Source organism: Uranotaenia lowii, chromosome 2 (assembly GCF_029784155.1).
Source record: "Uranotaenia lowii strain MFRU-FL chromosome 2, ASM2978415v1, whole genome shotgun sequence".
Taxonomy (NCBI): domain Eukaryota; kingdom Metazoa; phylum Arthropoda; class Insecta; order Diptera; family Culicidae; genus Uranotaenia; species Uranotaenia lowii.
This window is the reverse complement of record NC_073692.1, coordinates 283509601-283529125: the sequence shown is the minus strand read 5'-3', so window position 1 is coordinate 283529125 and position 19525 is coordinate 283509601.

Sequence of the window (19525 nt, the reverse complement as noted above, 5' to 3'; positions counted from 1 at the left end):
TAGGAGGCACGACTTCTAATTCGCCTCCGGATGTCATGGCTGGTGTCATTGTCTGCGGTCACCAGTGAGCCGAGATAGACAAAGTCTTCGACTATCTCCAGCTCGTCGCCGTTGATCGTGCCATTGTTATTACTGGACAAGCGGGTTCGGCGGTCTCGGATCCGCAGGCCAGCATGTACTTCGTCTTGTACGTATCAATCATCAACCCAATCCTTCTTGCTTCGCGTTTCAGTTTGCAGTAGATCTCCTCCACCGCCGCAGATGATCTGCCGACTATATCAATGTCATCGGCAAAGCAGATAAGTTGACTGGATTTGTTGAAAATCGTGCCCCGCATTTCGCCCACCGCTCGTCGAAGAACAACTCTAATCTAGCTCCACGTTGAACATCATGCAGGATAGACCATTACCTTGTCGAAGCTCCCTGCGCGATTCGAATGATCAGTCTGGTCAGCTTCCCGGAATAGCCGTTCCCGTCCATGATTTTCCATAGCTCGTTACGGTCGATCGTCTCGTATGCGGCTTTGAAGTCGATGAATAGATAGTGCGTAGGGACTTGGTCTTCACGGCATTTTTGGAGGATTTGCCGTAATGTGAATATCTGGTCCGTCGTAGACCGTCCCTCCTGGCGTTAGGCGGCGGAGTAGGATTCGGGACAATACTTTGAAGGCGGCATTGAGGACAGTGATCGCTCGGTAGTTCTCACAGTCCAATTTGTCGCCCTTCTTCTTCCTTTCACTCCTCCGGTAGCTGTTCTATGTCCCAGATCCGGACTATCAACCGGTGTAGGCAATCGGCCAACTCCTCCGGGCCCATTTTGATGAGTTCAGCTGCGATACCATCCTTGGTACCTATCCGAATGTTTATAAGGTTAAATGAATCTAAAGATATCTGTGCAACGTGATACATACTCCCGGTCTTCTGGAAATGTGGTTCCCGAATGTGAAGGATGAAAGGATCAACACAAAAACATCGGTGAGATCATTCCTTGTATTAAATTGCTAGAAGAATTATATTCATTCATCATTATATACAAGTCAATCTTTTACTAGAAAGGCTAAGGTGATAGTTTTGATATAGGTAGTAAGACGCATACATGAATATTATCAACATTAACCAATCAAAGATGTAAAAGATTGAAAGTCTATTCATAATCACATGACCCTTTTGGTCATGTGGCTATGATTGGGCGGGGCTTATTGACAATGAAAGTTACCTCGGAATGTGCAGCTGCCATTCTGAAATGGGTTTCTGGAATTTCAATAGAGCTAACACCACCAGCACCCGCGATTGACCAATTTTAATCAAATGGATTAATATTGTCTCTTTTGCATAACATACATACATACATACATACATACATATACATACATTCAGCTGCGATACCATCCTTCCCAGCCGACTTGTTTCTATTCAGCTGGCGAATGGCTTCCTTAACTTCACTCATCGTTGGGAGTGGCTCCTCTACGTCGTTGGCTACGCCGGCGATGTACCTTACCCCACCGTCTTGATCTCCTGCATGTGCGCCGTTCAGGTGTTCATCGAAGTGCTGCTTCCACGTTTTGATCACCTCACGATTGTCCGTCAGGATACCCCCGTCCTTATCCCGGCACATTTCGGCTTGCGGCACGTGTTTCTTGGAAACGATGCAGCTGCTCCAGCTCCTCGAGCTCCTCCTCCTCCAGGTGGCGCTTTTTCTCTTGGAAAAGTCGGACTCGCTGCCTCTTCCGCTGTCGGTGATTTTCCACATTTCGACGGGTGCCTCTTTACACTACTGCCGCCCGCGCGGCATTCTCTTCGTCCATCACCCTCCTACACTCCTCGTCGAACCAGTCGTTCCGTCGAGATCGCTCCACATAACCGATGACGTTCTCCGCAGCACTGTTGATGGCTGTCTTGATGGTATCCCAACAGTCCTCGAGAGGGGCTTCGTCAAGCTCGCCCTCTGCCGGCAGCGCTGCTTCGACCGATTGCGCGTAGTCTGCCGCGACCTCAGGTTGCTTCAGTCGTGCGATATTTAACCGAGGCGGGCGCCGGTTTCGTGTATTGTTCACTACGGAGAGTTTTTGGCGCATCTTCATCATCACCAGATAGTGGTCTGACTCGATGCTGGCGCCTCGACAGGATCTGATGTCGATTATGTCCGAAAAGTGCCGGCTGTCGATCAAAACGTGGTCGATCTGTGATTGAGTTTGGTACGGTGATCTCCAGGTGTACTTGTGTGGGAGGCGGTGCTGGAAAAAGGTACTACGTACGGCCATTCGTTTGGAGGCGGTGAAATCAATAAGTCTGAGTGCGCACTGAACCTTCAATTGTCGGTTTTAACTCCTCCTCCTGGCCGACCTGAGCATTAAAATCCCCGATGACGATCTTGATATCATGTTTTGGGCAACGGTCGTATTCACGCTTCAGCTGCGCATAAAATTCGTCTTTGTCGTCACCGGTACTTCCGAGGTGAGGGCTGTGCACGTTGATGATGCTGATGTTGAAAAACCGGCCCTTGATTCTCAATCGGCACATTCGTGAGTTGATCGGCCACCACCCGATCACGTGCTTTTGCATCTTTCCCATCACTATAAAAGCTGTTCCAAGCTCGTGTGTGTTGCCGCAGCTCTGCGTATTGAGTATCGCAATAAATGTTGTGAATATCATATTTATGTAAGTTCAAAATTTACAATAGTTAAGTACAAAAAACAAATTTTAAGTATGTTTTAAACTAAAAGCTTTATAACTCTGCACTGAATAGAGATAGAGCTCTTGTTATTTCAGCAAAGTTTCATATTTTGAGGATATCTAAAACTTTGTAGAACAAGTTTGGTCTCTATATCTTCAAACAAAAAAGTTAGTGTTTTTATTTTTATCGTAGTAGGCTGTGACTAATTTTTGATACTTTCACGTCATGGGAAACTCTCTTACTAGTAAATGTTCTGAAGACATCTAATAGCTAAAATGAAAGACAAAAGCACCAGGAAAAAAGTTCCATTTCAGACCCTTTTGGACCACTGTGCTCTGGTAGATGACTCGACCATCTGGGTACTTTCGTACCGTGGAGCCCTTCCAGCATACCTCCTGCAATGCTACGATGTCGAATTTGCGGCTCTTCAACTCGTTGGAGAGCACGTGGGTACTGCCCACAAAATTTAGAGATCGGCAGTTCCATGTTCCAAGTTCCAAGTCATAAAATTGCATTCGCATGTTGTGCATTGATCTGGTGTCTGGTGCTGCAGCTTAAGCCGGCATCAAATTTCCTCTTCATAACATCATCCCATTGAGGGGTTTCTAATTCGGAACGATACATAGCTTTTATCTGATGCTGTTGATAAAAGATGATGATGATGCTGGTGGCAACCGGGCGGGCACCCATCATCATCAACAACATCATCCCGTTCATCAGTCAGGGACCAGCTCCGGTTTCCTGGAGGGCCGATATCCGATCCGGTGAATAGCCAACGGCAAACAGAATTAAAACAATTTGTTTACATTTATGGCCTGGCAGGCTTCCCACAGACAAACACACACATACATCCACTTTCAGTCGCCAAGTGCAACCCTCTTGGCTGTACTCTCGTAGAAAATTTGAATGTATGCTATGCCCGGCGAGGAGGGAAAATCCCATGTTTTGAAACCGCACACCAGGCAAATATGGACCTACATGCACCGGTTATTTGTTCGTTAAATACAGTCTAGAGGCGCTCGATTGAAGCCCGATCAGTGGAAAGTTTTAAAAAATCCCAAATTCAATTTTTTTAAAACCCTTCATCTTGAAAAACATTACAATTCTGGAGTAAATTTTGTTTACCAAAGTTATACAATTATAACATAATGTTGGAACGTTCTGCTGTTCGGGAAATTTCGATCGCAATGTTTTCCCGTAATTTGCAATACCTATACTAAGAACTGAAGGGTTAGCGTTGTCAAGTGCATTTCAAAGAATTTCATGTCTATGAATGACATACGATGATACATCAATAAAACTCTCGTGAAACATTGTAAGAGTTTGGTAGATTCATGAACTTACAAGTAGTTTTGAGTGCCGCTTCGATGGAGTTATGGTGCAAAAGTTTACCTGAAATGAGAAGCAACATTCAAAGTCATTAGTTGTGTATTGTAAAATTTTTGAGAAAAAAAATTGAAGTACGGATTGTGAGTTGAAGAATTTTACAAAGCCGGAGGATCAAATCAAACAAAAGTGCGGACGAAAAAGCAAGTGCAAATGTCATACTAGTTTATTGAAAAAAGTGGTGAAGATCCACAGGCATATGTAAGCATATGAAGTATATATTAGATTCTCGTCAAACAAAATCATTTGTAAGTATTTTGGAAAATTTGAATGTAACAGAAAAACAGTCTTGGTAATAAAAACCCTCCAAACCATATTCCATATTCCTTATGAGAAGTTAATTTTCTCCCCATTTTGACATATGAAACATAAAAAAAAACTTCAAATTCTTCAAAAGATCTCTGAGCAATTGTATGTTTCATTAGACTGAGTCAATTTGGGGTCTATTTTGAATTTCTCTAACCCTAGGGTCTAAAACGCTTCGTTTTGGTCCAAAACTCATCCATGATTTTTTGCAGAATTTCTAAGTAACGTTTACATGAGAAAACTTGAACTTTAAGGTATGTATAGGAAAATTTTATATTTTGTACTGAAAAATCAACATCTTTTTTGTTTCATATGTGGAACCGAGCCAGCTGATGGTTTTTGTGCCAATTTATAAATTTCTTCTCAATATTTTTCTAGAACTCCGCCATAAATTTCAATGTGAGGGAGTGGTTTTAAAATTAATCACATCATCCGGCGAAAACAATTTTCTAATCCACGAAAACTAAAACCCCTTGCACTAAGCTGTGCAAAAAGTGGATTCAACACCCGCCTTTGAACCTTCAGCGGCAACTTTACCAAATCCGTTTAATCCTTCCCAAAGCCAGCCAGAATTTCTACCCACGAGTTTCCTTCCGGCTTCCAGTTTCCTCCTTTTCAGCAACAGTCATTCGTTTGAAACACAGACGGGTGCTGGCTGAGTCTCGACGGAAAAGTCGATGATGACGAAGCTCTAATCGAAGTTTCACCCTTTCTGCCATTTTAAAACAGGCTTTCACACACCCACACCAAATCGGATCGAATTGGATCGGAACTGGAGGGAGAATCCTTGTGGGTGCATTTTCCGCCTTAGGTTTCTGGTTTTGGCATTCATCGTTGTTGCCAGCCTAAAAAGCGATAATTTCCCACCGGCATCCGGTAGCAAGAACGAGCAGCAAACCCGGGGCTGGCTTCCAATGCCCGGCAATACCTTTCTAACTAGATTCTTCTATAGCTGAAACGCGTGGAATATCAGCTCCAGCGTTCCCCGGAAGACTGATGATCGGGCCCCCTACCAATTCCGGCAACGAGAATTACGCTTAGGGTAGCCATTTATTTAACTTTTTTTAAAACTAGGATGTTAAAGATGAGTCAAAAATATGATAGCAGTGTTTATTCAAATAGTATCGAACTCCCTAGCCGAAGAGGGAGAAAGAGCCGCCGCCTATGGAGATATCCGATACTTTATGGCATTCCTCGCCGCCTTAGTGGCGCAAGGACTGATGCAAGAATGCCGCTGAAAGACCGAGCAGGGCAGCTGTTGACGAATCGAACAGATCTTGGACTGAGCATTTTGAACAACTCTTCCGAGTCACAAATAGCGATGGCCAACAGAACCCGCAGCTCGAAGTGCCAACAGTAAGTCGCATTAATGGCGTCAACTCGGAAGCACCCTCGCTGGCTGAAATAAAAATGGCAATCATTGACATGAAATCCAACAAGGCGCCTGGAATCGATTGCATTCCTGCTGAAATGCTCAAAGCGAACCATGCCTTGTCAGCACAAATGTTTCACCGTCTTTTTGCTGACATTTGGGATACTGCAACATTCCCGGCCGACTGGATACAGGGTATCCTTGTATAGGTCTCGAAGAAAGGAGACCTGACCGAGTGCGGAAACTGGCGTGGCATAACTTTGATCTGCTCAACCCTCAAAGTACTCTCCAAAGTGATCCTGAACAAGATCCAGGAGAAAATCGACGCTACACTCCGACGGCAACAAGCTGGATTCCGATTCGGATGACCATGTGTGGACCACATCACAACTCTACAAATAAAATTGGAACAAATAAACGAATTCCAAGACTCTCTTCTGATGGTGTTCATTGATTTCGAAAAAACATTCGACCGGCTTAACCATGAAAACATCTGGGAGCTCTAAGGCGACGAGGAGTACCATAGAAACTAGTCCATCTCATCGAAGCACAGTACGAGGCATTTTCGTGGAAGGTCTTGCACGACGGTGTCTTATCACCGCTACTTTTTCTCATCGTAATGGATGAGATTCTTACTAGATCGATCTACTGTGCACCGAATCGAGAATTGCCGTGGAATCCTTCAACAATTGAGCAACTGAACGACCTTGACCTGGCTGACGATATTGTTTTGTTCGCCGAAACACAACCGGATATGCAGAGCAAACTTGACGACCTCACCGGAAGCTCCAAGGCAGCAGGTCTCAAAATCAATGTCGAAAAGACCAAGTCGATGGAGATCAACACAGGAAATCCCTCCAGTTTTATGGTAGCTGGGCAACTTGTGCGGAAAGTGGGGTGCTTCCAGTGTCTTGGTAGCCAGATAACGCCTGATTGTGGAACCAAGAAAGACATAGGAACCAGGATCAGAAAAGCACGATTCGCATTTGCGAGTCTCTGGAACATCTGGCGGTTAAGCCTTATCTCTCTACGAACGAAAATCTGAATCTTCAACTCAAACGTCAAATCCGTCTTGCTGTACGGGTGCGAAACTTGATGCACAAATGCGGTGGCTACGCGAAATCTGCAAGTATTTGTGAACCACTGCCTGCGGAGTATCATCCACGCTTGGTGGCTGGGCAACTGAAACTCAAACGTGGAATTGCATCGCCGGTGTCATCAAAGGGCGCTAGAAACTGAGATTCGGGAACGTAAGTGGAGATGGATTAGAAGATGAGAACGGGGTTTGCAGAGAGGCGCTTGAATGGAATCTAGAGGGACATCGAAGAAGAGGCACGCCCAGAAACTCGTGGCGGTGAAGTCTAGTCGTCAAAATACGAACTGTCAATAAGAGTTTTGACTGGGACCAAGTGAAGACGGTGGCTCCAGATCGTCAACAGTGGTAGTCTTTTTCAACGGTCCTATGCGCCGGAGACTCGACGCGGGACCATTAAGTAAGTAAGTAAGATGTAGTCATGCAATATCTCCCTAGGTACCCTCCTTCGGGCTTACGAATACAAGAAGTTTCACGTAAGACGAGCTTCAACGAATGAGCCTCTTATCGGGAGCTGAACTCGTTGGATTTGCGGATGATGTGGTGATTGAAGAGAGGCTCCTCGACAGCGGAGGTACAGCTACTTGCCACAGTAGCTATCCAGACAATGGAAATCTTGATGCACTGCAAGTGCCTGCGTCTAGCCCACCACAAATCCGAGATGGTGCTGATCACCAACCTGATCTCACCCCAAACAGGTTCCATTTCAGTTGGACCGTGCGATATCGTGTCCAAACGCGCAATTAAGTACCTAGCGGTGATGATAAACGACATACTCAGTTTTACGAGTCATGTCGACTACGTATGTAAAGAGGGCAGCGATGGCTACGGCCGCTCTCATACGAATGATTTCGAACACTTCGGTAATTCACAGTAGTAAGCGGAGGATACTGGCAAGCGTGACCACGTCAGTCTAACGGTGTGGAGCAGCGGCCCTGGGAAGACTGGGAGAGACTTAGCAGCGACTGATGAACCTGCGGATTATCGGTGAATACCGGACCATCTCGTCCGAAGCCGCCTGCGTAGTCGCGGGCGTCATGCCCATCTCGGTGTTGCTAGATGAGGATGTCTGTTGCAACGACAGTAAAGACACGCCCAACGTACGAGATCTCGCCAACGAGGACTCGATGTCCAACTGGATGTTTTATGAAGGATGTTTTATGAAGTATCTCTACCGATTTGGACATGTGGCTTCCCCATATTGCTCAGATTGTGTTGACGTAGAAGAGTCACCCGAACATGTGGTGTATGAGGTCTGCGCTCCGAGGTTTGCGGCGATACGTACCAAAATACTTGCCATCTGCGGGCCCAACACGACAGCAGACAACGTGGTGCAGAGGATGTGTACGGATTCCAACACTTGGCATGTGGTCAGCGATGGGATCACCTGGATCATGCCCTGCAGAGAAGCTGGAGTCAACGGTAGTCCGCGAACAGTGTTGGATGACTCCATTGGTGGGAAGCATCTGAGTAGTGTGCTTTCGATCCCTTGATCGAAGCTACAAAGATAAGGCATTATCTTCTGCGTTGCGGAGGTCAGGGTTGCGCCGTAAACGTGTGTAGTATATCCCACCGCCGGGGGTATCCGAGTAGTGCCGCTTCTTGAGGGGGGCACTGCGGGGATAAGACTATAGCTTCCTCGAAGCGGACTTCGCAGGAAGAGGGTTCACCACTGTCGGGGGATATCCATGGGTAGAGAACCGATCGAGTCGGTGTAGGATGTCATCACTGTCGGGAAACATCCGAGTCGTAGCGTTCAAAGTCCTGAATGTTTGCCGTGACAGGCATGAGTCCAGTACAAGCTGCCCTCGATCTGGCACACGACGGACAGATAAAGCCACGGGCCAAAAATCCTAGGGTTGCAAGCCAAAGGGATAAAGAAGACCGGACAAAGGTCACAGTAGACTGACCCAATCGACGGGGGGCTTTCGAGTAGTGTACATTCGACCCCACACGGTTTGAAGCTACAAAAATAAGACAATTTTTTGCGTAGTGGATGCCGTGGGTGCGCCTCGTTCGTGCGTAGGATGCTCCACCTTCGGGAATTATCCGAGTAGTGCAGTTCCCAACGATCGAAGCTACGGGGATAAGACTTTACCTTCTTTGCAGTGGAAATCGTTGGGAGAGGGTTATTCCACGATCGGGGAATAACCACGGGTAGATTGGTTCTCGACGCCGGGTGAGCCATTCGAGTCGGTGTAGGATGACGTCTTCGTCGGAAATCATCCGAGTTGTTGCGTTAAGTCTCGCGCGTGTGCTATGCCAGGCGCGAGTCTAGGATAAGCAGCTCTTGATCGGCACAGAAGGGGCACGAAGGTGGCAAATCTCGAATCCTGGAGATAAAGGTCGGGTTTCGAGTCGTTAGAGGAGAGGTCAGGCCTGGAATCTTTAGAAGGACAGGTTTGTGTGGTCAACCCAACAAGTCTTTACGATAAGAAGTCGGGCCTTTTATCAACAATAGAAGGGGTAAAAGTGGTCACCTCGAGTCATTAAGAGGAGGGGTCAGCTAGAGGAGAGATCGGGCCTTGAATCGTGCAGAGGAGAAGTCAACCTAGAGTCGATGCGAGGAGGTGTCGGATCATTAAAGGAGAAATAAGGCCTCGAGTTGCGAAGAGGAAAGGTGTATTGGGGGTATTGAAACATAGTGTGTTAAACAGTTCGAGGTGGGAACCAGGGGTGGAATTATGAATCCTATTCGATTCGAGTTACCCGTTTTGAGTTGAACTCGAATCGAATTAGCATCAGTATTACGAATCTCTTTCGAGTTCTAAATTTTCACGTACTAGATTTCGAGTAAATCGGGTAGTAGATCATCTCGAAATGTTCCATTCGAATCGAGATCGGTAATGCCAAAGTTGGTCGAATCGAACGAAACTCGATTGTTTCGAGTTCCATAATCCCGTCCCAGGTTTGTGGCCCCAGGTGGAGTTTAGGGAGTAGGAGGTATATATACACGGAGTTTATCGAAAGTCTGCCCGTTGTGCCCATGGACCCAAAATAGCAAACAGGAGGGAGACGCGGTGGCTCGCCGTGTATTGGAATACAATCCGTAAACAGGGACTTACTTACCACCTGAGTAATCAACTAATCAAAAAAAAAAAGAACCCAGCAGTGATGTCAATTGATTTTTTTGTTTTTCAATGCCAAAAGACATATTCCTGTTTAACAGCTTTTAACTTTTTCTTCCTAATTAGAAACGAAGTTACGATCCTGGACAAAGTTGTTCAGAGGAAAATTTCCTCTAGAATAAATCTGTTTGACACAAAACCTATTAGCAAGCTCGTTCCCACAGAAGTAATACAAAAATATGTTGTTCTACAGTACAAAATATTCAATTTTCCATACAAATCAAAAAGTTAAAATTTTCTCACGACGAGTTTTGAACCAAAACGTAGCTTTTCATACCCCAAAGTTTGAGAAACTCAAACAAAGACCCTAAATCGACTCAGTCTATTGCAAAATTGCCGTTTTTTTATATACACTCAGAAAAATACTATTATACATGCCATAAGATTCTCTTATGAAGTGGCGCCATAAGAAAAATCATTGAAATTCATAAGATTCTCTTATGACGCGAATGAATTCTGAAATGAACACTAGCTTCAATGAGCGGTTTTTGCTTTTCATAAGAGGATCTTATGGAAACATGAAATGTCACGTATAATGATAAAAATTCAAGTCATTTGTTGTTTACTATTTATTTTTGTCAAATTCGTTTGAAATAACATCATGAATGCACTATGCTCACCATCAGCAGTAAATCGACACCCGGTTCTAATAAAGTTTTTTGCCGCATCCGGTTCTTTACGCCTTGGCTTTGCGCTTTGTGCCGGTCAGTATGCTGAAAAGAAAACCAAAAATGTATTTTGAGTTCGCAAATATATTCAACGTTAGCAAAAATTGAAACTTTAACTAAAACTTACCATTTAAAATCACAAAATCACATTCAACTATGCACTTAGGAAGACATATAATTTAACAAGAGTTCTTTGGCTTTTGATGAAAAAAACTGAAGGAATTAATGAATGTGTTCATTTTATTTTCACAATGCCGTATCTTCCATTTTTCATAAGATGTTCCTATGAAACTTGTTAGAATTTCATAAGACTCTTATGAAAACCAATTTTGCACTCTAAAAAGTGGTTCATAAGACGCATCTTATGAACATTATAATAAGAATTTGCCTGAGTGTAGTATTGCGCAAGGCGAAATATGTCGTGATAAATCTGAAATTACTCTCAAAGTGATACGCATGAAATGACTAATGTAGTGTTTTTTAAAAACAAGCTCAATCCTTATTAATAATCAAAAGATTTTTGAAAACACACTGCTCCGGTGATCCCGATATGAGATATTTTTTCCATAAACCATTTGAAGAGATAAGTTATTTTTCAAGTCAACTGTTTGTTTGTTTCATCAATAAAATCAACCGCCAAATTTTGGTTACCCTGTGAAGCTCCTTAGAATTTCTGCTTTTCAACTGATGACTGCAGGAAAAACTCCGCATCGAGTTTTATAGAACCAGCCGGATTCCCCCGAAGGATCTTTGGTGAGAATAGAGAGCGAGAAAACGAGTAGGACTGGAACGACTTGAATTTCCAGCGGCATACTTTGGAAAACCGTTCGATCGCTATACATAGCGGCGGCGAAGCTCACATGAATATATCTTTCAATCAATAACAGTTCAAACGATTCCGCACATATTTATTGCTGCTGGCGGATTCGTTCCGAATGAAGGGGCCTTCCTGTCTTCTTTTGCGGGAGGGAAATCGAAACGCCTTTCAAAAACGGCCCCATATCGATTTTTTCCAGGTCATTCATATCGGCTGACGCCGCGGAATCCCTCCTTTCAATCCAAGTAAGGAAGTTTGAGCGACGGCGACGTTTTACCATCGCGTGGAAGATTAGCTTTTTGAAGTACATTTTCACTACTTATTCAAGCTTGCCTACATGTAGTTATCGGGAATCATTTATATAGGCACGTATGTTGTTCTGTACATGTAAGATTGGTTTCTTGGAAAACAATAAATGCTCACCGCGCTTTAGGTTAAGAAAATAGGGAAGCCTTTTAGTTGAGAAATTTGATACACTTATTCCAACGGAAACGGTAAAAAAAAGTTTCCTATCATTTATCCTGTATCCTGTATTCAGTTTAAATTGGTCATTTATGAGGAAACAATAATGGTTATATTTATGATAAGGGAACGATTTATTCATTCACGTTGAAACCTTTTTTCTGGGTATGATGCATTGCCGAGCATCTGCTAAATATCCCCTATTGCTGAATCTACTGCTAGTTCTCAAATTAATTTTCTGTCGCAGTTTGTGACGCCCGGTAGTTGTAGTACAAGCACAGAAAATTATTCAACCGTTTGCTCATGAATGATTCTACCATCTTTGGAACTGCTTCTACATAATTCGGCGGCTGGTTGACCGAATGATTTGAGAAAGCCAAAGGTGCCACCTTCGAAGGGACCCCAAATCGGGAGCTCAACACAGCAGCTGCAAAAACATGACTCCAAACGTCCATTCGCACCTTCTCTATCCAATGAATAATTATCCCGACTGGTTGATTGCTTTATTATACATCTCGGTTGAATGATGTCGAACATTCGCTCTTGCTAGGGTTGCGTCTAGTCTTAGAAATCTGTTGGCCTTCGGCGCCTTAGATTAGTAGCTAGCTAGCTGGGCTCAGCCACCGATTGATTGTACCGAGTAAAACTAAGAAAGGAATTTCAAAGATAGTTGCATAAAAATATAAGAAATTGAGAGATTATTCTTTGATTTAGACAAGCTTGCTCAACATCTCAATGCAATGATCCAATTCAGAACTTAAATTGAAAAAACGAGGTTTTACCGTTTGTAGGAAAAGAATCAAGGCTGTGAGGAAAAGTTTTTTTTGTGGGAAAAAATCACAGAAAGAAAATAAGCAAGCAAGAAGATGGTGATTTCTTTAAATAAATATTTTTCACATTCTTAGTTATCACTGTAGTAAGCTCCAGAAGATTTTTAAATGGAAGTGATTAAGAAAAATACCATCCGTTTGAACAAGAAAGTTTTTAGAAGGAATGTCCACCAAGAAGTACAATTACAAAGTTGAGAAAATAAAAAAAAATGATAAAGATTTAGTGATGTACCTTTTCAAGATCGGGTATTTAAAAAATCGTGTTGAATTTCTGTTTTTGAAAACGTGAATTCGTTTAATCTTTCCTTTTGCAGATTTGTTTTTGTATTCAAAAAAAAAGGTTGTGTAACTCTGCTTACTATTAAAAAAAATATTGTTTTAAGTGCGGCCCACCGGCATGATTTCAAATTTAAATTTGCCCGTTCGTTTACAAGGTAACTCGCCCTTTTTTTAACCTGCCCCATCGTAAAATAACAGCTTGAACACAATAAATATATGAAATCAAATCACAATAAATATATGAAATCAAACACCGCCTTAGCCGATTTAGGCTCACAGACTGAATAAACGTGGACAACTTAAGATTTACATTTAACACCCAGTACCGAGATGGGAATCGAGCCCATGCCTCAGGTGGTCCATGCGATTACCGTGTAACCACGCTATCCACTCGGCCACCGAGACGTAAGAATTGAATTTTGAATTCGTCTTGGTACATCTTCGTACTTCATAAATTTTTCGAAAAAGATACAACGGCTCACTGGCAGGGACTAGATGTATGATTTTAATCATTAAAACTTCGAATCAAAGCTCAAATAACATAATAAGATAGAATTAAGATCTCAAATCAGATTCGATAAAATTTTTCTTAAAGATGAACTGCCTCCATAAAATGACAACCATAGATTTTGTTTATTCCATAAATTTATAAAAGACATAGATTTTTTTTATAAAACTTCAGCTTTACCGTATGAAAGTTATCAGTTTCTAGCATTTCAAATGAAATTATACGGAAATATTGCTAGAAAAAAAAGAAATTTTGCCCAAAACATAATTAAGCGCATCTAGCCCCCACAGTTTCAGCTTCGACATTTTAGACAACTGTTGTAATAAAATCATTTACTCAAAAACTGAAGCAGATTTCAATATAAATTTAAGAACTCTCCACAATAGATCAAATAAATTGGTCGCAGTGGATTTGCTCATACAAAAAAAATATAAATATAACGCCAAAGTATAGAAAACAGATGGCTGCTCATGTGAATATAGTTTTTGTACGCATACTGGATGTAATATTTCATTGGATGTAATTCTGCTTAAGAGGCTCATATAGTCTGCCTCCCGCTTGCATATTATAGATTTTGAATTGAACTATGAATTTCATTGCAATCACATACTGTTTTTAGAATGGACATTACAAGTGCCTAATATGTATTTTAAATAATCAGTGACTATGTTTGTTAAAAGCCGTAACAATGTATTCAAAACTCATGAATTTTATAATGGTTTTATGTTTTCGTAATAGAAAAATAAAAAAAAACTTGATTGCATTTTTCAAAACTATTTTGAAAATATAAAACTATCAAATGAGCATTCTAGTTTTAAATTAAAAATGATGGTAATATTCAATCAAACACCTTCACTGTTCCTTCCGGAGCACCTCAAGAGAGTCACTACTGCCCAGCCCACTGATACATATATCTTCTTCTTCTATCTTCTTTCTTCTAATATATAAAGATGAGTTGGACTATATATGTTTGCATATATATATGCACCTTATACAAATCCACACCGCTTAACCCATCAGCTTGAAATTTGGTACAGTGATGTAAACGAACATGAGAAAGGTCGAGGTAATAGTCTTGAGCCCCTCCCACCTAAGAAAAGGGACCCTCCCATACAACTTATGTTTTTATTCCCACGAACCAAAAGTCATGGCACCCATTTGTCAACCGATTTTCGTTTCCTTTGGCGGGATTGTTTTCACAATCACCATGGGCCAGGCATTAGAAACGACCATCCAAAGTTCACGTGTACTCGAAAGCACATCAAAGCTTGCTGAGCATAAAAAATTTGAAAGGAGAAATTTTGGCGGGTGTTTTTTCCTTCTACTGTTCAAAGCACGTGGTACCGGTGCAAGTCATGTGATTGCAATAATGAGCCTTCATTTAGGATTAAAAAAAAAGTAGCCTGTTAAAAATATATTGAGAAGAACAGTGGTTGAGAATCTACTAGAATATGCAGTGTGTAAAGTATGGATACATTAATTCATGTTCATGAATTGACTTCTTCAGTTGAATAACTATTTGGACTGAAAACAAATGTTCCAGCTTTTAGGAACCATCCATTTTCATATTTTCGGAACTCCTCATAAGGAAGCAATTCATAATTTACAATAGGAATCAGACAACTAAACGTTCATTTTATGCAAAAAATTAAATCCAAATCCAATGCACGAGACTTTTAGTAATTTAATCTGAAGCTTTAGTTTTGTTTAATCCAACTTCATTTGAAAATTTTTAAATTTTAAGTTATTATTGATCATCGATGTGTCCAATTCTACCATCCAATTATAAGAAAACTTAAAAAGCACATTGGAAACATGCATAGGTTTCAAAGGAAATCTATATAGAAATTTCTAAGTACAAAATAAAATTTAAATGGATATTCCATTCTACGGAGAGATCTTGAAATGAGGTCGTTATCATTTATTTACAAGCTTAATACATGGGATTTTCACTAAATAACCCATGGAAAAGATTAAAAAATGTTATTATTTGATAAAAAAAAATGGTAATTCAATTCAAGCTTCCTAAAAAATGGTGGGTGTAAAATAAGGTTGCCATAATTGCCGTATCGGGACGGGACAAATCCAGCCAATTTTATCGAAAAACCTGGCCAAATCCAGCATTTGATATCAGAATGTTCTGGCGATATCCTGGCAATATCTTGGCAAACTTGGTCAAAACCGCGGAATAAATAACTAAAAAAAAACTTGCAATATTATTTTTCAACAAACCACATCAGCAGATTTCAAATTGTATATCAAGCTTCCAAACACGGGTCACGATTATTTCTTAAACTTGCCATTTAAAACTTCTTTTTGAACGTAAAAATGGAAAATTATAATAATTTAACAATCTCAGTTAATGTTACGTTTTGAAAATGATGTAAATAAATTCGGACAAAATCCGGGCTTTTTGCAACAACGTCCGGGAAACCGGGCCAGACCGGACTAACCTCAAATTTTGATTCAAATGTTCTAGCAAATCCGGATAAATCCGGGAAACCAGGCAACCTTAGATTGAAATGTTTTTCGTAATAGAATGGATAAGCATTCAAGGGAAGTTATTTCAAATTTCTATTAAATTAAACTATTTAAACTATTAAACTATTAATTATTCAATAATATGAAAACGATAAACTTTGCTAATAATCCCAATTAAAACTTTAAGAAGACTTACAAAACTTAAACGACTTATTTCGATTTATATTTTATGTGAACCCGAGCAAGGCCGGGTAAAATCAGCTAGTAGTTTATATAAAATCGGGTCAAAAAAGGTGATAAAATCGGGGTTAGTCAAAACCGGTGACAGACAAAACTGGTGCGTGTTTAAATTGAGGTTTCACTGAAGAAGCCTTTTTAAAATAACGTAGTTGGCCCCGAGGAAAGGGAAGTTTTTTTTTTAAGTTTAAATGACGTTATTGTTCGAGAGTTTCGATTAAAATGCATAATTATTTATTTTTAGTCTTTGACTGCTGCTAAACATAATCCTAAAAAATTGTGACTCACTTTAAAATTTGGGTCATATAATTTTAAGATTTCTCGAATGTGATTATTAATGTAATGTTTGTTTAAAATAATTTCTATTTGACATGGAAACGAAATTCATGTCAAGTGTGCACAGCGGAAAAAAAAATCTTAACCGAAATTCGCCAAACATGGCTGATAGACTCGCTAGGGTCTACATTACAAATTCTGAATTAAAAAAAAAACCACCCACCCTTCATTCCAGGATACTTTCTCCTTTTTTCCCGATTTCAAAAAAGTCATGTTTTTCAAAATGCAATATTTCCAAACATAGAAGTCAAAGAAAAATTACAAAATACTCATTGTTAATATGTTATTTAAATCTATCGTTCAATTTTATTGATGTTTTGAAAAGGAAAATCGTTAATTTTCTTAACGAAAGCATATTTTTATTTTCAATATTTTTGCTTAAAAAAATATTACTTACACCAGATTTAAACACTTGGGATGTTGAAATGCTAACTGACATGTCTTGAAGACCTCTACAAATTTTCAACTTAATTGGTCAACTTTAGGAAAGGGCTTACCAGTGCGCAAATTCGTAAGACATTTTGACACCTTTTATTTTAGCGAAACTCAACCAATCACCATTATAGTCCTCATAAATGTGTGTATACATATAAAATTCTACAATTTTGGTTGACTGAATCTCAACGTGATTTTGAACAAGTTCGATGAAAACCGCAAAACATACATTAGTTAGTTTCTTATTACAAAAACAGACCCGTTCGATTTTGGCAAAGAGCCCGAACATTTTGTGTTGCCAAAATTAAACGGTTTCCTTCTCTAATTTTTTTCTCTTATTTTTACAAGGAAATCCATTTTTATTATCATTTACGTAATAGTTAGTCAATTTTGAATCATTTTTAGTATTTTTTTATTTTTTGTTATCATGTTTTTAATGCATTTAGCACTTTTCTTGTTTATAATGTTTTTTTTTTTGTCATATTTGCATTTTTGTCATTCTCCATCAAATTTTAGTTATGTTTAAGTCTTTTGTTTAAAATCTTTTGTTTGATTTTATTTTTTTTTATTTAATGAAATTCTAATGATTTTTCTAATTTTTGAGTACTTTATAATTTTTTCAAATATTTTTGATTTTGTTGTGTATTCTATCAGCATTTAAGAACTTTAAACGTATTTATAGTATTGGTCCAAATTATATTGCGAAAACTATAAGGTAATGTCGCTTCTAAAAACCGTTCGATTTTGGCACATATGCCAAAATTGGATGTTGCCAAAATAGAATGTTACTAAAAACGTACGGGATTTGTATAAAATTCAATTGATGCCTATGAAATTGACCGTGAGAGAGCATAAATGAGAGAATTTATATAAGGGCCGATGGTATTGATAACTGGTTGGCCTCAGCCATAAACTCGAAACTTGATTTGGATTTGGCCTCATCAGAGTTGCGAGGTTGTTTAGACAAAAAAGAATATGTGTTTTTTTTATTTCTTGAATATTTTAACTCAATTTTCAACTTTTACCATTTCCTACTAATTTGAATGCAACTTTACAGAATTTTAAGAGTCATGTACGCGCCTTCATTTCAGAAGATGCAGAGAACGTAAAATTTCTATTTATGGTATCGGTAGAAATTCTGGGTATTTAGGCAGCAGTGAGTTATAACGATGTTGAAAATGATTCATATTACGGTTCAATCACTACAAATTAAAAGAAGGAGGTTTATATTTCAAATTAATTGCTGGAGGTTGTTTTCAAACTAGCAACAATAACCATTGAATACGAACTTGATGACTTTTGAAAACATTGTTTAAAAGCTTTAACTTATGAAAAATAATTTGACCTGGCTTCACTAGTAGCATTTAAAATCAAATCATCGAAAACTCGACGGGTTGCTCGAAGAGGCGAAAACAGCAATTTTGTCTTAGGATTAATAAAAATAGGTTTGGTAAAAATAAAAGTTTCATCTTGCTTAAAGGTTAGGACTGAGGCCTTTCGGTATAGTAGTGTTCGTAAAGCACTGTTAGTATATTCTAATATGAGACTATTAGCAATATTAGCCTTTTTTTTTTCAGAAAATGCCTTCCTTTCAAGCTAAATAACTTCTTGATTTTAGTTAGAATGATCTTACGGTATTGAACTGACTTGTTTAAAACTACTTTGAGATTCAGTCAACCATACTTTTAGAAATTTGTACGTATACAAACACAGTAATGAGGATCATAATAGCGATTTGTTGAGTTTTGATGAAATTTAAGGTGTCATACTTTCCTCAAGATAACTAACGTTAAATTTTTGATCGATAGTTTGACGTTTTCATCGCTTTTTTTTTTCAAAACATCAATAAAGTTGATCGATAGATCTTGATTAAATATTTACAACGAGTATTTTGCCTATTTTCTATGACTACTATGTTTGGCGATATTGCATTTAGAAAAAGATGACTTTTTGAAAATCTGAAAAAAATGAAAGGGTCCAGGGACAAGAGGTAGCCGGGTAATTTTTTAAAATTCAGGATTTATATTGTAGACATCAGTGAGCCAAGTTTGGCTAATTTTGGATAAGTTTTTTTTTTCTCTTGACATGGAATGACCCATATTTATATTCATCTTGAAAACTGATCTCAAAACTACCTTTTTTTCTTTCCAAACCAGACCAAACATCGGAAACAAAACAATTTCAAAAACATTGGAGAGCATCTCATAATGGCTGTCATATTCTTTTCTAACCAAACAGCTTCTTAAAACGGAAGAAACTTTTAATTGGACAACATTATGCCCTAGCAAGCCGACTTTTCTTCCATTATGCCAGCAGGAAAGCAAAAAGCTCAAAGTGGCTCTGATAGGCTTTGTATCTGCAGCCCAGAAAAGCATCATGCAAAAACATAAAATCAAAGGAACGATTATGAAACATCCCTGGCCAATCTGAGGGCCGCTGCTAATCGATTTCACATCAAATGGCTGATCGTGATAGCTGAATGGAGGAAGAGAAAAAATAGTACCAAGGTGAGGG